The sequence below is a fragment of the Pelodiscus sinensis genome, chromosome 8 (assembly GCF_049634645.1).
Source record: "Pelodiscus sinensis isolate JC-2024 chromosome 8, ASM4963464v1, whole genome shotgun sequence".
Classification (NCBI taxonomy): domain Eukaryota; kingdom Metazoa; phylum Chordata; order Testudines; family Trionychidae; genus Pelodiscus; species Pelodiscus sinensis.
Genome location: NC_134718.1, coordinates 38393299 through 38408118, shown reverse-complemented (window position 1 = coordinate 38408118; position 14820 = coordinate 38393299). Strand labels below are relative to the sequence as shown.

The 14820-nt window shown below is 48.0% G+C and overlaps 1 protein-coding gene across 16 annotated transcripts in view; it reads left to right on the top strand.

Moving 5' to 3' along the window:
- The window catches only part of SGMS1 (sphingomyelin synthase 1), a 216020-nt gene that overhangs the window by 36239 nt on the left and 164961 nt on the right, over nt 1–14820 (top strand). Inside the window, exon 1 of one of the 16 annotated variants that reach the window (XM_006121460.4) lies at nt 5862–5987. The exons of the other annotated variants lie outside the window; for them this stretch is intronic. The gene's annotated coding sequence lies outside the window, so the exon portion shown is untranslated. Of the gene's footprint in view, nt 1–5861; nt 5988–14820 lie in introns of those variants that run through there. 16 annotated transcript variants of the gene reach the window in all.

Here is a 14820-nt window from a genome sequence, read left to right as displayed (position 1 = left end):
TGTGTGTGTGTGTGTGTGTGTGTGTTGGGGGGGGGGGGTTCGGTATATTTGTTTCAACCATCTGGCAATCCTAGCCCCTGCTACTGCTCCAGTTATCGCTCCTCCTCCCACTCCTTCTCCCCCTCCCACTTCTTCCTCCCTCCCTGCCTCTCCCCGGGGATGCCGAGGTCCCCATACTCACAGTGCTGGGAGACAGGTGGGCCGGCAAGACCCCCAACCCTGAGCTTCTCCTCCTCCTTTCTCCCCTTGCCTCCCCCTTTCAGCTCCCTGATCCCAGGTTTCCCCCTTCCCCTCCCACCCTCTTCTCCCTCCACCCCAGTTATGATCAATAAACAGAGTTTGTTTTTGGGAACACATGTTTTTATTTGACAACAGGAAGGGGGTTTATGGAGGGGATAGTGGAACGACATGAGGGTTGAATAAGGCACAAGCCCTCAGTGGTGCATGCCAGGGAGACTTCACTCCTCCTCTGTCTGGAAGCTCTCCCGCAGGGCCTCCTGCTTACCAGTAGCCCCCCCCCCCCCCCCCCGGGCCTCTCAGCTGGCAGCCGTGCGGGGCTGTGCGTACAGGCCAGTCAAGTGGTCAGCCTCTGCCATTCAGCCTGGCAGGAAAGACTCCCCCTTCTGCGCACACAAATTGTGCAGTGCACAGCATGCTGCCACCATGTGTGGAATATTCCTCTCGGAGAGGTGAAGGCAGGTAAGGAGGCATCTAAAACAGGCCTTCAGCCAGCCAAATGCCCCCTCCACCACAATGCGGGCCCTGCTAAGCTTGGCATTAAAGGCCTGCTAGGAGGGGTTGAGGTGTCCCGTATATGGGCTTCATGAGCCAAGGTTGTAGAGGGTAGGCCGCATCCCCCACCAGGCAGACAGGCATGTCCACGTCCCCGACCCTGATGTGGTGGTCGGGGAAGAAGGTCCCGGCGTGCAGCCTCTGGCACATGGAGGAGTTGCGGTAAACCCGAGCATCGTATGCTTTGCAGGACCAGCCCACGTTAATGTCCACGAACTGGCCCTGGTGGTCAGACACAGGGTACGTCTAGACTACATGCCTCTGTCGCCAGAGGCATGTAGATTAGGCTACCAGACATAGGAAAATGAAGCGGCGATTTAAATAATCGCCGCTTCATTTAAATTTACATGGCTGCCGCGCTGAGCCGACAAACAGCTGATTAGCTGTTTGTCGGCTCAGCGCGATAGTCTGGACACGCGCGGGTGGCGACATCAAAGGTATTTGTCGACCACCCAGGTAAACCTCATCCCAGGAGGCATACCTGGGTAGTCGACAAATACCTTTGATGTCGATACCCACGCGTCCAGACTATCGCGCTGAACCGACAAACAGCTACTCAGCTGTTTATAGGCTCAGCGTGGCAGCCATGTAAATTTAAATGAAGCGGCGATTATTTAAATCGCCGCTTCATTTTACTATGTCTGGTAGCCTAATCTACATGCCTCTGACGACAGAGGCATGTAGTCTAGACATACCCACAGCCTGCAGGGTGACTGAGAAGTATACCTTCCAGTTGATGTACAGGGAGGCCTGGTGTTCCAGGGCACAGATGGGGATGTGCATCCTGTCGATTGTCCCACCGCAATTGGGGAAGCCCAGGGCGCCAAACCCCTTGATGACCGTGTCCACATCAGGGAGGCGGATGTCTTTGCAGAGCAGCACTCTGTTGATGGCCTTGACCACTTGCAGAGGGACACACAAAACCACCTACAGTCACTGGGGTGCCAGGGTGGCTGAGAGTGCTCCTTCCCTGCCACTGCCCCATGCCCTCTCCCCAGGAGCAACCCTCCCTGCAATCCTGGCCACTGCGGGCAGTCGGTAGTGTGGATGGGACAGAACAAACCCTCCCGTGGAGGGGACTTGCACCCCCTCCCCCTCTTTTCCCTAGGGCAGCCTATCCCCTCCTCGCACTCCCCCTCCCCCCGCCACAGTGGCCGGAGACTGCCATACCTGCATGAGCACTGCTCCGATAGTTTGGCGTGGGGAGAGCCACTATTTCCCCACGGATTGGTAGCTATCTGGCACGGAGAGCTTCCAGAGGGCAATGGCCACATGCTTGTGGAAGGGAATGGCGGGTCTCGTGTGTATCTTGTTGCCGCAGAGCAGGGGTGGGCCACTCACAGAGCTGGAGGAAGGTGTCCTTCTTCATCCTGAAGTTCTGGGTCCATTGTTGGTCTCCCCAGCGCTCCAGGACGATGTGGCCCCACCAGTTGCTGCTGGTGTCCAGGTGCCAGATGCAGCGGGGCACGCTTGTGTCTGGCCACTGCTCCTCCACGGCCCCAGGCGGGTCCGGAAGAGGACCTGGGGGTTGGGCTGCCCCAGAAGCTGCCAGGCAGTCTCCAGCACTTGCTGCCAGGCTTGCAGCAAGACATCCAAAATGAGCACCAGAGTGCCCAGAGGCAGCTCTGGCTCCATGGTGCCGAGTGCTGTGGTGACCCGAGTCATGGCAACCAAAGCAATCGGGGGAAAAAAATGCTTTGATATCCCTCAGTGAGGTAGGCAAGCAAGTAGGAAAACCTGAGAACCGGCGGTCCAGGGGATCCCTTTAAGCACAAGCCTCAGATAGCCTCAGGCAGCAGCCACACAAAGCAACTACTGAGCTGATGCCCTGCTGGAACGCTATTTCGAAATGCATTTTATGTGTAGATGCGTTATTTCGAAATAACTTATTCAAAATAAGATAAGATATTTTGAAATAATGCTGTAGTGTAGACATACCCTAAATTATCAAGTTACTTTGTTCTAAATCAGCACTACTTACCTTATGAGATGAATATGTTACAGACAGTTCACAAGGTGACTCATCTCCACATCAGTGTAAAGTAAAACTTTCTCAATGCAGGAGTTGAAATATTGCTCAGAAGCTACTGGTTGGACAACTAATCCTAGTAATCTGAGTGGCTGCCACCTCAACTTTCCTCCCCATGTCACTCTATAGGGTCCTCCCCATTGCTACAATTTGCAGTGTTTGTCGACTTTGTCTCTTCCTTTATAGTAGGCTGTCAGGACTGTTCCCCACTCTAAAACTCCCAAGTGCAGAAGGTGGGAGCCCACAAAAGACCTTAAAAATTCCTGACCTCTATAGGCTCTGCTTACAAAAACTCCCTGGAGTCACAGATTCCTGGCCCTGGGGTAGAGGCTGCCACCATTAAGTGAATTAAATAAAACCCTGAAAACTAGAAAGCAACACTTGAACTTCATCCCAAGGGGTACCCCAAGCTCTTTTGCTTTCAGGAGAGCTTGAAGAAAGAAACAAAAAACACAGAAAACAGAGGAGTTTAACCAAACAGCAAAATAAAGAAAAATAACCTGATTGTGACTAAATACACATTTTCCCTCTGCTTGTGATTCATAGTGATCCTGTGTCTCTTCCTATCATAGTGTGGAAGAGGGTGCTGCCATCACTGTTCCTTGTTAGTTGTCTTGGTCTCTCTGCTTCTTAGTCCCACCCTTAAGTTCAGAGCTGGAAAATGACGGAGAGAAGCTGTGAGACCAAGACGCCGCCAATGCATTTTTTGGAGAGCAGAATCTCGCCTTGCTAACTGTGTCCTTCCTGCTTGTGTATATAAGCAAACTGTATAGGAGGGAGGTAAGCTAACACAGCAAAAATAATAAAAAAGCTTGTCCAAGGAAATCTGGCTTAAAAAAATGGAGTAAAAATATAAATAAAAAAACAAATTCTGACCCTTAAGATAGTACATAAATATTAAACAGATTTCAACGGGAAGTATATTCACACATCTTCAAGCAGAATGTGGTCTGTGATGGGCTGGTGAGGCCCGCACTGCTTCGGGGGGTATCTTGCCACTCCCCTGGCGAGAAAGGCGGGGCGGTGCCGTGGCAGGTCCCGGTGCCCCCGACGCCTGGCTCGCCAGGGCCGGAGCTGAGTGCACCCGGATGCATGCGGCCCCGCCGCGGAGGAGGAGGAGGGGCTGAGCCACGCCGATGCACACCGGTTGAACATCGACGGAGCGGTGCAGCCGGCTGGCCCTGGGAAACGGTGCAGGGCGTGGGCTGCTGGGGAGGCGGGGCCTCCTGACTCCGGGTCCACTCCAAGCGGCCCGGACAGAAGTGGCGGGGTGGTTCAGGGAGCAGGAGCTGCAGACCGACCTCCAGTAAGGAGGAGATTCCCCCATGCTGGAGAAGTAGGAGGGGGACGACTGGGTCCCCAGGACACCAGACCACGCCGGAGGGGGACTGCGAAAGGGTAAGCCCCCACGTCTTACCAACAAGCCCGACAACCAGGGAGGGGGAGAGGAAGCAGTCTGGGGCAGAGCGCATCTGGCGCCTATGGGCAGACGTGTTTTGGGATCAAACCCCGTCTGTCATGCAGGGAGAGTGTTAAACCCTGCACTTAGGGCCCTGGGTTGGGACCTGGTGGAGAGGGCAGGCCCGGGTCTCCCTTTTCCCCCTTTCCTTGCCTCGCCAGTAGTTGTACGACTGGGAATGCTGGTACAGGTGGGCACTGGAACCCAAGGAAATTAAGATGCTGCCCTTCTGAGGGCTACCCTGAGGGGCGAGGCCCCCAAACCCTAACTCGGACACAACAGTGGGTTCACTGAGCCCTCCCCCCCACCCTCTGCTCGGCTGAGAGGGGGTGTTCACACCCTTAAAACCCGTCCCAAAGGCTCAGGACCCTATAACCCTAACTTAGGCACATTGGTGGGTTTGCTGAGCCCCCCTGCTCGGTTGAGAGGGGGCACTCGCACCCGTAAAACCCATCACATGGTCCAAAAAGCTTAACTCTTTATACATCTTTCATCTTTTTGAATCTGTCCCTCGAGTTGTTTCTTTAGGCTTCCTGAAGGTGTTTGATTCACAATAAGCTTTACCATTACTAAATCTTTAAAAGAGTCACTTTGTTTCTCTGTTGGTTGGTGTACTCCATTGGGAAAGATAGGTAGGAGAACTTGCAGAAACAAGTATACAGATCCCTTCAAGGGTAATTTGGTCTACCAAGCAGCTATTTAAAGGGCTCTCAGTTATAAACCCAGGGCATCAGACTTAGTAACATCTCACTCCCTAGTACCTGTACTCCCCCACTGAACCTCTCTCTCCACAGCGGGGAGACCCTCTGTACATGGCCCACCCCACCAGCTTCCCCAGATATTGGTCTCCCCAATGAGCGCCTGTGCATTCAGATCCCCCATCACCCTGTCTCCCCACTGACCTGTGTACACATAGAACCCTCTCACCCACACGTGGATCTTCCCACACTAAGCCCCTTCACATTTGGATTCTGCTAGGTTAAGCCTGCTTGCCCAAACCTGGTGCTTCTGGCATAGAGGGACAGGGCCCAAAGTGTTTCTGGGACAGATCTGACTCTGGTGCTAGGTCAGTTGGGTACAGCCTCACTAATGAGTCTGTGTCCCAGAGGAGAGCTGCAGGGTGATCTTCCACCTCTGTGTAGCCAGGAGTGTGTGTTTTCTCTTCTTCCTCCACATCCCCTCCCCTGCCATGCTGGAACCTGCAGAATTTTAAAATATTGTGTGCAAAATTTTTATCTTTTTGAAACAGAATTTTAAATTTTTTGATGGCAGAATTCTGCCAGGAACAAAATTCTGTTGGTAAAAGACACAAGCTTTGGAGGAGCACAGATGGTGCTTTTCAGATGGTTTTTTTTTCTTCACTTATTGATGATAGCTTGTGTATGTGTTTTGTTATAGAAGGAAAGTTGTTCTGGTTTGTATTTCACATGATTATGTAATTCAGCTCATAAAGATTAAATCATGTGCTTTACTAGCAAAAGGGAGGCAGGGTGATTGTGCTGTGTGAGACTAAAGTTCAAAAGTGAAGGTGGACTGCTTAGTGACTGAAGAAGATAGCGGTGTGCCATAGGAGTAAGTGAGTGGTTCTGTTTTTCTTGATGCTGTATAAGCAAATCAGATTCTCTCAAGGTTATGCTTGTCGGGAGACAGAAGTTTGGGTCTGCTGAATATAATGACCCTGTAAAAGACCCTGACTTGAAAAATGAAGTAAGTTGTGTTGTATGTTGTCTTAAAGGGATTTGTTAGTGGTTTTATTATTAATGTTTTTGCTATTTTTTGTATTTGTAGTGGGAGTTGAGAGAGAGGGGATTGAAAACTGGATTGTTTACAATCTGAAAATAAATTGGCAGTGAGTGCTAAGGAATAGTAACAGGTGAGATGAGGTAGCCATCATCTGATCGGACTACATGTAGTCTAGAGTTTGAGGAAGAGCATGTTGTAGGTTTCAGATCTGATGAAATTGAGAACTCTGAAACTTTGAGACTTTTTTTCCTTTTACTTAGAATAGTTGTGGACTCTTTCCATCAAAACCCCATCATTTTGGAACCTAGGCTGCATAGTTTTAGTGCACTCTTTCTGTTTTGAAAAATAATTTTTAATAGATTTATTTTTGTCTAATAAAATAGACACCTTTTGTACATGTGCAATTCTAAATGTCATCTTTCTGGTTAAAGAAATAACTTAAAATTATTCGGAAACCTACTGACAGTCACCAATAACAGTCTCTCAGCAGAATTTCTCTCCCCCATAATAATCATTCCCTTTCAAGCCCCCAACTAAAATGCTTGTGTAAAGGAAAAATCTTGTATCATATCTTGAATGTTCAAATCGAGGGTATTTCAGTGAGTTCCATATGTGAAGGCTTTCAATGAAGAAAGCCTCTCTCCTCCTGTTTTTAAGTGAAAGAGTTCTTACTTAAGTTGATTCTGAGTGTGTTACTTTGCATGGGGAGAGGCATTTTCTCAAGTAGGAAGATACTAAAAAAGTTAGGGCTTTATAGGTCAAAACAAACATCTTGAGTTCTGCCTGGAAGCTAATAGGCAGTATTGATATGATGAAAGCAACATTAGTTGGTTGAGTAGTTTTTTGCTAGAGACTTTGCTGTTGAAATACATATGTGCTTGGGAAACAAAATCTTGTGCAAGAGAAAGTAATTCAGAAAATTACTTTAATAATTGTAATTCACAATTAGGTAAGTCTAAAGTTCTTTGTTCTGCCACTTGTTACAACATACAGGAAGGTAGACAACCTTAAATGTTAGTTCATGTGTGTGTTTGGGCATCTGTGTTTATGTAGTCAATTTGGGCTTTCTGTATTATATTAATATGTTACTTATTAACACTGAAGAAACTGTGCACTGTTCAGCTGATGCCTCTAGAGGATTGATGCCCATGAAGTTAACAAATATGTATAAGTATTACAAAGGCCAATCTTGCAAAAAATGAAAAAAGAGGAAAGCTGCAGTAACATTTTATAAATGCTGTATTAAGGGAATGATTATTCAGTTCTCCATTCCCATCTATGTATTAGCTTTCAAATCAGATGTTGGTATCCACAGTAGATCACTATTTTCTGCAGGGATATTGCTTGTCTTTCTAAAATCGTATTCCTGTATTGAAAGCACCATATTAAAGCAGATATCAAACTCCTGGAGATGCCAAATGAAAAAGTAAAAATTGAATCACTTTTCATGATAAAATTTTTATTTTATATGGATTGTACATGTATGCTTAGGGAAGTGGAACGTTAAATTTAAATTAATATAATAAAATAAGTAAATAATTATAACAAAATCCAAACACCCATATCCTCTGTACAGTGCAAACCTCGCCTAACCAATAAAATAGAGAAAAGATAGGAGGAAAAAACCAATTGCCTTTTCTAACAAGGGAAAAGAAGTGGATAACACTTATTCTATAATTCTTTAAAAACACAGTAAAAATATTATCTTAATAACAATCATAGTTGAGGTTGTGAAACACAAAAAAGAGGGAAGTCGAGAATGACAAACGTGAAGCCATCTTATAAAATCCCTTCATATTGAAGTCAAAAGAATGAGTAGAAAAGCAGAGAGAGAGAGAGTTCCATTCTTTAGAGCTCATTGCTGGAAAGACAAGCTAATCAGGGATGTGGCGTTGAGATCCCTAAAATGCACGTGGTGTCAGAGTACAGATAAGTGTTAACTAGTTGGTTTCTAATATAGGCAAGGCTTATCCAATTTGGGGCTTTAAAAACTATTTATATCAACTTAGAATCAACCTGATGCTTTAGAGGCAGCATGAATGTAACATGATTGCTCAAACCAGTTGTTGCATGCTCTCAGCAAGCTGTCAGTGACAGAGAGGGGATGGAACTGCAATTATCAAGCCCTTGGTCATGAGGGCATGTTTAGGTAATTTATTACAGATTAAATAACTATGCTTATGCAACTGAAGAGACTTTCAATCAGTGTCTGACATATAGTTTATCATTGACAGGGGATGGTAAAGGTTAAGCCAACATTCTTATTTTTCCACATTACTCAAGGAATGAGTCCCCCATGAGTGTTTCATCAGGGTCCCAGTGCAGCTGTACTTGAATAGATACTGTGTCACCATCACCACAGCAGAACAAGATGTATATACTGTTAAATTGCTAGCCTGTATAGGCATCAGTATTTAATTAGCTAAAAATATGCTGTGGTTAAACACAATACATATATTTTTCTGAAATAATGCACGTAGAAAGAAATTGAAGGGATTCTCAATTGAATTTTTTTAAGTTGACTAATTTTAATGACTGTCACAGTACCGTCTACAGTACACAATATGCTCTGAAAGTGTTTATAAGCAGTTATTTAAAAGTATATAAGGTTTGTTTGCTTCTTGGTTGATGTTTACAAAGTGGAGGAACTGTTTGCCTAAGGAGGGAAAATATTGGTATACAACAAAGTGTTTGAGATAATATTGCATTTAGACACATGAAGCTGACCTGTGCCAGCTGACTCGGCTAGCGGGGTTCAGGGCTTGTTGAATTGCAGTGAAGATGTTTAAACATGGATGGTAGCCTAAGCTCTGGGACCTTCCCTTTTGCAGAGTTATGGAGCTCAGGCTACATGCCAAGTCTCAATGTCAAAATTGCAATTAAACTGCTCCTTAATCCCAGCCCCGTAAACCTGAGTAAGATGTCATGGGCCAGCCGTGGGTTTTTAATTGCAGTATAGACATATCTGGAGAGACAAGGTGGATGAGGTAGTCTGTTTTATTGGACCAACTTCTGTTGGTAAGGGAAACAAGCTTTTGAGCTTCCACAAAGCTCTTCAGGTTGTATTCTTTGACACTTAGTTGTCATATATGCAGAATAAAGAAGATGGGAAATAAAAGAGAAATCTTTTTAATTTCCAAGTAATAGTAATCATTGGTGTGTCAAGTACAGAAGGTACACAATTTTCAGACAAATGTGACTTCTCTCCCCAAATAGATAGTGACTCTCTAAAAATAAGAGGAAAAAGATTCTGGGGATGCCTCAAGTTAATATTAAAAACTAACTTTGTACTACACTCAAATTAAAATATGGTGTAAGTTTCAGGTTCAAATATTTATAATCTAGTTTTTCTTAGGGAAGGAAGGAATGACTGGGATACTATCACACATGCCCTCTTTGTGCCTTAAATCTCACTCATAGCTTCTCCCCAGAGTTTTCAATTTCCATCATGAATGTCCTAGGAAAGTGATGGCCTGGGTAATAAGTGGGAAGGCACAAAGGGGCACATGTGTCCTAAATGCCATGGGGCGGGAGGGGTAAGGAGCCAGACAGCAGCAGGTGGGTACATAGTCCTTTGGCATCTGGGGGGACTAGTAGGAGGGCCTGGTGCCTGCAGCCAGGGATCCTACATTGGCAGCAAGGATCTTCCCTTCCCCTTCCCCCCCCGCACTCACCAGCAGCAGCCACAGAAGCAGAGAAACGTGGTCCCAGCTCGCTTTGGTTTCTTGGCTGTGTTGCTCAGGGAAAGGGTGGAACTGACCCTGAACTCACCAGTAGGAAATGGAGTGACAAAGCCAGAGTAGCAGAATGAGAAAGGGCCATGTTGTTTCTCCACTTCCTCTGTCATTGCCACTGACTGCGGTGGGGGGGGGGGGGGGGGAGAAGGGCTGGACTCCTGCTCATGGTGCAGGACCCCTGACCCTGCTAGCCCCCCTGAGCTGCATTGCTCTGGGGAGGGGAGTTGGGGAAAAATCGAGGCAGGAGTGGAGCAAGAGCAGGGAAGAGGCAGGACCTGGGGTGGAGAGGAGTTGTCCTGGACCCTCCCCTGGGCTGTGGTGGTGGCCGGTGGTTCACCTTGTCTCCCCCTCACCAGTCACTTCTGGTGATGCCCAACCTTATTGCAGGAAGGCCACATAAACCTAACCATAGCTTTGTGTGGGCCAAACAGATTTTACATATTTTAATAAGATTTAAAGTAATCTATATTGATTTATATTTAAGTTCAGCTTGTTTTGCAAGTAGACAAGTTGTTTCTGGGTACAGTATTGTTTATTTAACAGTTTGTGTAAACTAAAATATTGTAAGTATGACGACAAAATGCCAGTGGATTAGCCATTAGTATATTATGTTGAAGCAGGAGTCAGGGCTTATGAACTTGTCTATGGGCCCCTGAATTATGCCTTCATAATCCTAGCCACAAGAGTTTTATTTCATTTTCTTCTCAGCTTTCAGGCCATACAGATTCCCAGTTTCTCAATCACCCCCAAAGTCACAGTATTAAGACCAGAGATTTTTATCTCTGATCAAAATATCCCTTTCTTCTCTCTTCTCCACAGCTTGTTTAATCACACTACTTTCGCACTAAACACAGGCATAACAACGGGGGCAATTTATAAACAGCTTGTGACTCTGAGGAATAACATGCGAAACTGACATCATTTATGGCAGTAAAATCTGCCAGTGTGACTACAGAAGTTAAAAGTGAGCTTTAAAGTTTGTCCAGTGTAAGTCAAATGTGAAATTCAGTTACTTAATGTGCAATCAAAATTAGTCACTTTGGGAGAGAATTTGAGATGGAAATTAGTAGGTATGAATCTTTCTTTTTTATTCCATCCATATCTATCTTTCTTTGTCCTTTTCCCATTGAAATATTTGTTACTAGGCATTGCCTGGGTCCTTCAGAGGAGGGCTTTGGGGATGTGTGTGTGTGTGTGGGGGGGGGGGAAGCAGGAGGCTGGAGGCCTGGGGTCTGTTCTCCTCCCCTCTTCCAGGCTGCCCAGAGCTTGTTCTCTTCCTCCTCCCCCCACCATTCCTCCCAGCCCACCCCGGGGCCTGTACTCTTCCTCGCCATGCTGCGTCCAAGGGCTGGGAAGAAGGGAAATGGTTTGGGACGGGGGACTACTTACTGGTGTGCTGGCAGGCAAGATGGCAGAGACCCAGCCCTGCTAGCCAGTCCCTTGATGGTACAGCTGCCCAAGTAGACAGTTTAATCAACTATTCGACTAGTCAATGGATTAGTCGATAAGTGGGGAGCTGCTGCGACTCTGCCTTTTAAATGGATTAAGAACTTTTGCTTATTGGATAGTTGACTGGTTGACTAGTTGCTTACATCCCTAGTGGACACTCTGCAGGACAGCTGTCCTCTGTGGGCTCGCTACCACTCTCATATTGTGTCCCTTTGAACAGCAGCCCCTCCCTTTGCATGTTATAGATACGCTGACCATCTGCCCCAATTTTTCCAGGACAGTCCCAAATTTAAATACTCTGTTCCTGTGTCCCCATCAAGTAATGCAATGTCCTGGAAGCCTCGACGGACATTTCACTACTTGATGGGAACACCAGCTTGTGCAAAGAAGTGACCAAGAAATGGCTCTGTGCCATTGCTCCTCATGTGGCGCAGCAGCCTCCTGCCCCCCACCCCAGCAGGGCACGTAGGCAGCTCTATTGGAGCTTTGCTGGCGGGCAGCCGGGTCAGCTTCTGGTGGTGTGTGACCCCCTCCCTTTTCCCGCAGGACCGCTTCTGCCGCATGGGTCCCAGTCTGGCGGCACAGCCTCCTCCTCCTCCAGGCCGCTTGTTAGTACAGTGGCCACCGTCACCGCTGTTGGGGCTGGGTGGGTCCGAGGCAAAACCTGGCGGAGCTGCTTCTGAACCTCCATGCCTTGGAGCCCTGGCAGGAGCCGTGTGGAGCCCAGATGGGGTGCTGCGGGGCTGGGTGCACTCAGGCTCGGCAGGTGCTGGGGCTCCCAGTAGTGCTATTTTTAGTGCTGCGGTCCTGGTCCCTACAGATGGCCCCAGCTCAAGCTGGAGCCAAGGTGGGCTCCAGCCGGGGCAGCTTCACTGGAACGGTCTTTGTGCGGCTGCCGTTTTACTCCAGCTGGAGCTGGGCCACCTGTGGGGACCAGGACCGCGGCACTCAAAATAGCACCACGCATGGCCTCTGCTCCTGGCACACAGTCTCACTCCGGGAGCAGATGGGGCTTGGGCTTTCGGGTCTTCTGGGACCAGGACCACAGTACTAAAAATAGCACCGTGGCCCTGGCTCCAGCCTCCGCAAACTGCTTTCCACGTCGAAGGCAGAAGGTGAGGGAAGGGGCAGGGGAAGATCTAAGGGTGAAGTGGAAGTGAGGAGAGAAAGTGACTTGTGTTGATGGGAGCGGGTGGCAGGGCAGGAGAAGAAAGGGACAGGCATCAAGGGGCAGGATGGAAGAGAGAGAAATGCCAGGGGGCCAACAGGAGACAATGAGGAAAAGGGGAAGACAGGGAAGGTGTCAGTGGGGGTGTCAGGGTGATGCTGAGAGAGGAGATGGGAGGGACAATAGGGGCAAAAGGGAGGAAGAAAGAAGAGGAGTGGGTGCCAGGAGAAGAGGGTTTGAAAGGAGGGGTGGCCACGAGGAGGGGAGGGGATGGAGCAAGTCATGTGCGAGGGCACAGAGAGGCATGAGGGGAACTGGGGCAGAGGGTGGTGAGGGGTGGGCATCAGGGAGAAAGAGGGAAAGGAGGGCAAGGTCAGTGAGGGAAGGGGGAGCACCAGGAAGGTGCAGGTGCCAGTGGATTGTGGGGGTGAAGCAGAAGGGCAGACACTGGAGGGGAGGAATGGGCACCAGAGGACAGAGGAGAGAGGCAGGGCATGTGGGGAGAGGGAGGTGTTAGGCATGGGGAGGGGTAGCTACAGATGATCACAGAGTGGGGCTAGAGGAGGAGTGGACATGGGGAAGAGAATGGCTAATACAGGGGAGTGGGGCAGATCCCTGGAGGGCAGAGGGGAGTGAGAAGGGCAGGAGCCAGGACAACAGAGGAGGGTGAGGGGTAGGAGGCAGCAGGCATCAGGCATCAGGGGAGCAGATTGGGCAAGGGGAGGGTAGGAGACATGGCAGCAGAGAGGAAAAGAGAGAGTTTTATGATATTTATTAATAACTTGGGTGGCACACATCTGAACAAGCACACATCAACTCAGTATTGGTGCACAAGACGGTCTGCTCATGGGAGGAAAATCTTAGAGGGAACACTTCCCGCAGCCTATCTCCCCGAGATAATGCAATGCAAGTTGGGTTAATGCAATTGCAGGATAGCTGCATAGGGGGTTCTGTAGAGGCCAAACCCATCCCTATTGTAGGAGGATGGTGGGAGGAGTTTTTGGAGGGGTCACACGACATCCTTTACTTCTGGTCATGTGCCCATTTCGACCCTGGGAGTGCTACCTCCAGGGGTAGGACTTCTTGTGGCAGGGGGTGTGGCTAACGCGGGTAACAGGGTGTGGCTAATGGTGGTTAGGGGCTGTGGATAATGGAGACTAGGCACGTGGCTAACATGTTCCTAATTTTGGTTCAGAAAATAAGGTCACCATAGTTATGGAATACTGTCTTTTCCCCATGGTTTCCATTTGTCTTGGTGTAGCCAAACCCTAACCTTGCTTTAAGTTAGAAGAGGAAGTTGCATTTCAAATTTGGTGGCCCTAGCTCTTACCTTTTAGAGGAGTTCTTGAACAAACAGACTTGCAGACACACGGACACACTCTAATATATTTATTAACATGTTAATTTTTAATGACATTAATAGCATATGTCTAGACAGAGGGATGCATAGGCTGCAGAGGGACCTGACAGTGTCTGGTCAGATGCAGTAATCTAATCTGCCTCTGGAGGGAAGAGAAGAAGGAGAGAGGAGAAGAGTTTATGGCTCCCATCCCAGCACTGGTGAAGAGGTAGGGATCCTGAACCCACTAAGGATGTTAAACTGCAGTTATCTGGCTAATTGTGTAGTAGAGACAGTTTGTATTGATGCCATGATTAGACAATCAGAGCCACAGCAGGGCAGCTCCAGGAGCTGGCTCGAGCTGGAACCGAGCAGTCCTGGCTTGTGCGGCTCCAGGAGCTACCCACACTGCAGCTCTGTATTTTAAGTGTAGTAAGAGCATCCTGGCTCGCGCTGAGTCCAGCAGCCCCTGTTTGCAGTGGCCAAGGCTAACTGCGATTAGGGGCTGCTACCAGATCCTTGGTCCGCCGTGGGCAGCTTTGCAGCAGCCTCCATTATCTTTCCCTCCCCGCCCCCAGATAGAGGCAGCTGGGTGAGGGATGCAAGCAGCACCGTGGAGCTGATGCTGGGTGGAACTGACTTTTAAGCCAGCTCCCTGAAGTGGCTTCTTTCCCCACCCCTCCTCTGCAGTCTCTCATAGAGTGAGTAGTCGATAAGCTTATCCTTATCGGGTAATTGACTACTCGCTACAATCCCTAGAATTATCCATTGCTCACATTTTACCCCTCATTCTGGGGGCTGCCCCCTCCTCACCACGCCATGCCCGAAGCCTCCTCTAAAGGAGGAACGAGAAGTAGGACTGAGTGAACTTTTATAGGCTCTGAATTTGTATATTGTTTTATTTTTGAGTGCAATTATGTAAAAAAAAAAATCTACATGTTTAAGTTCAACTTTCATGGCAGAGATTTTTACCCCACACAAGATTGTTTTTTGTTGAGATGCTCTTTTTCTTTTTTATAGTGAAAGCATCTGTAATAAAAATCATACAGTGAGCACTGTACGCTTTATATTTTGTATTGTAATTGAAATAAATATATTTGACAA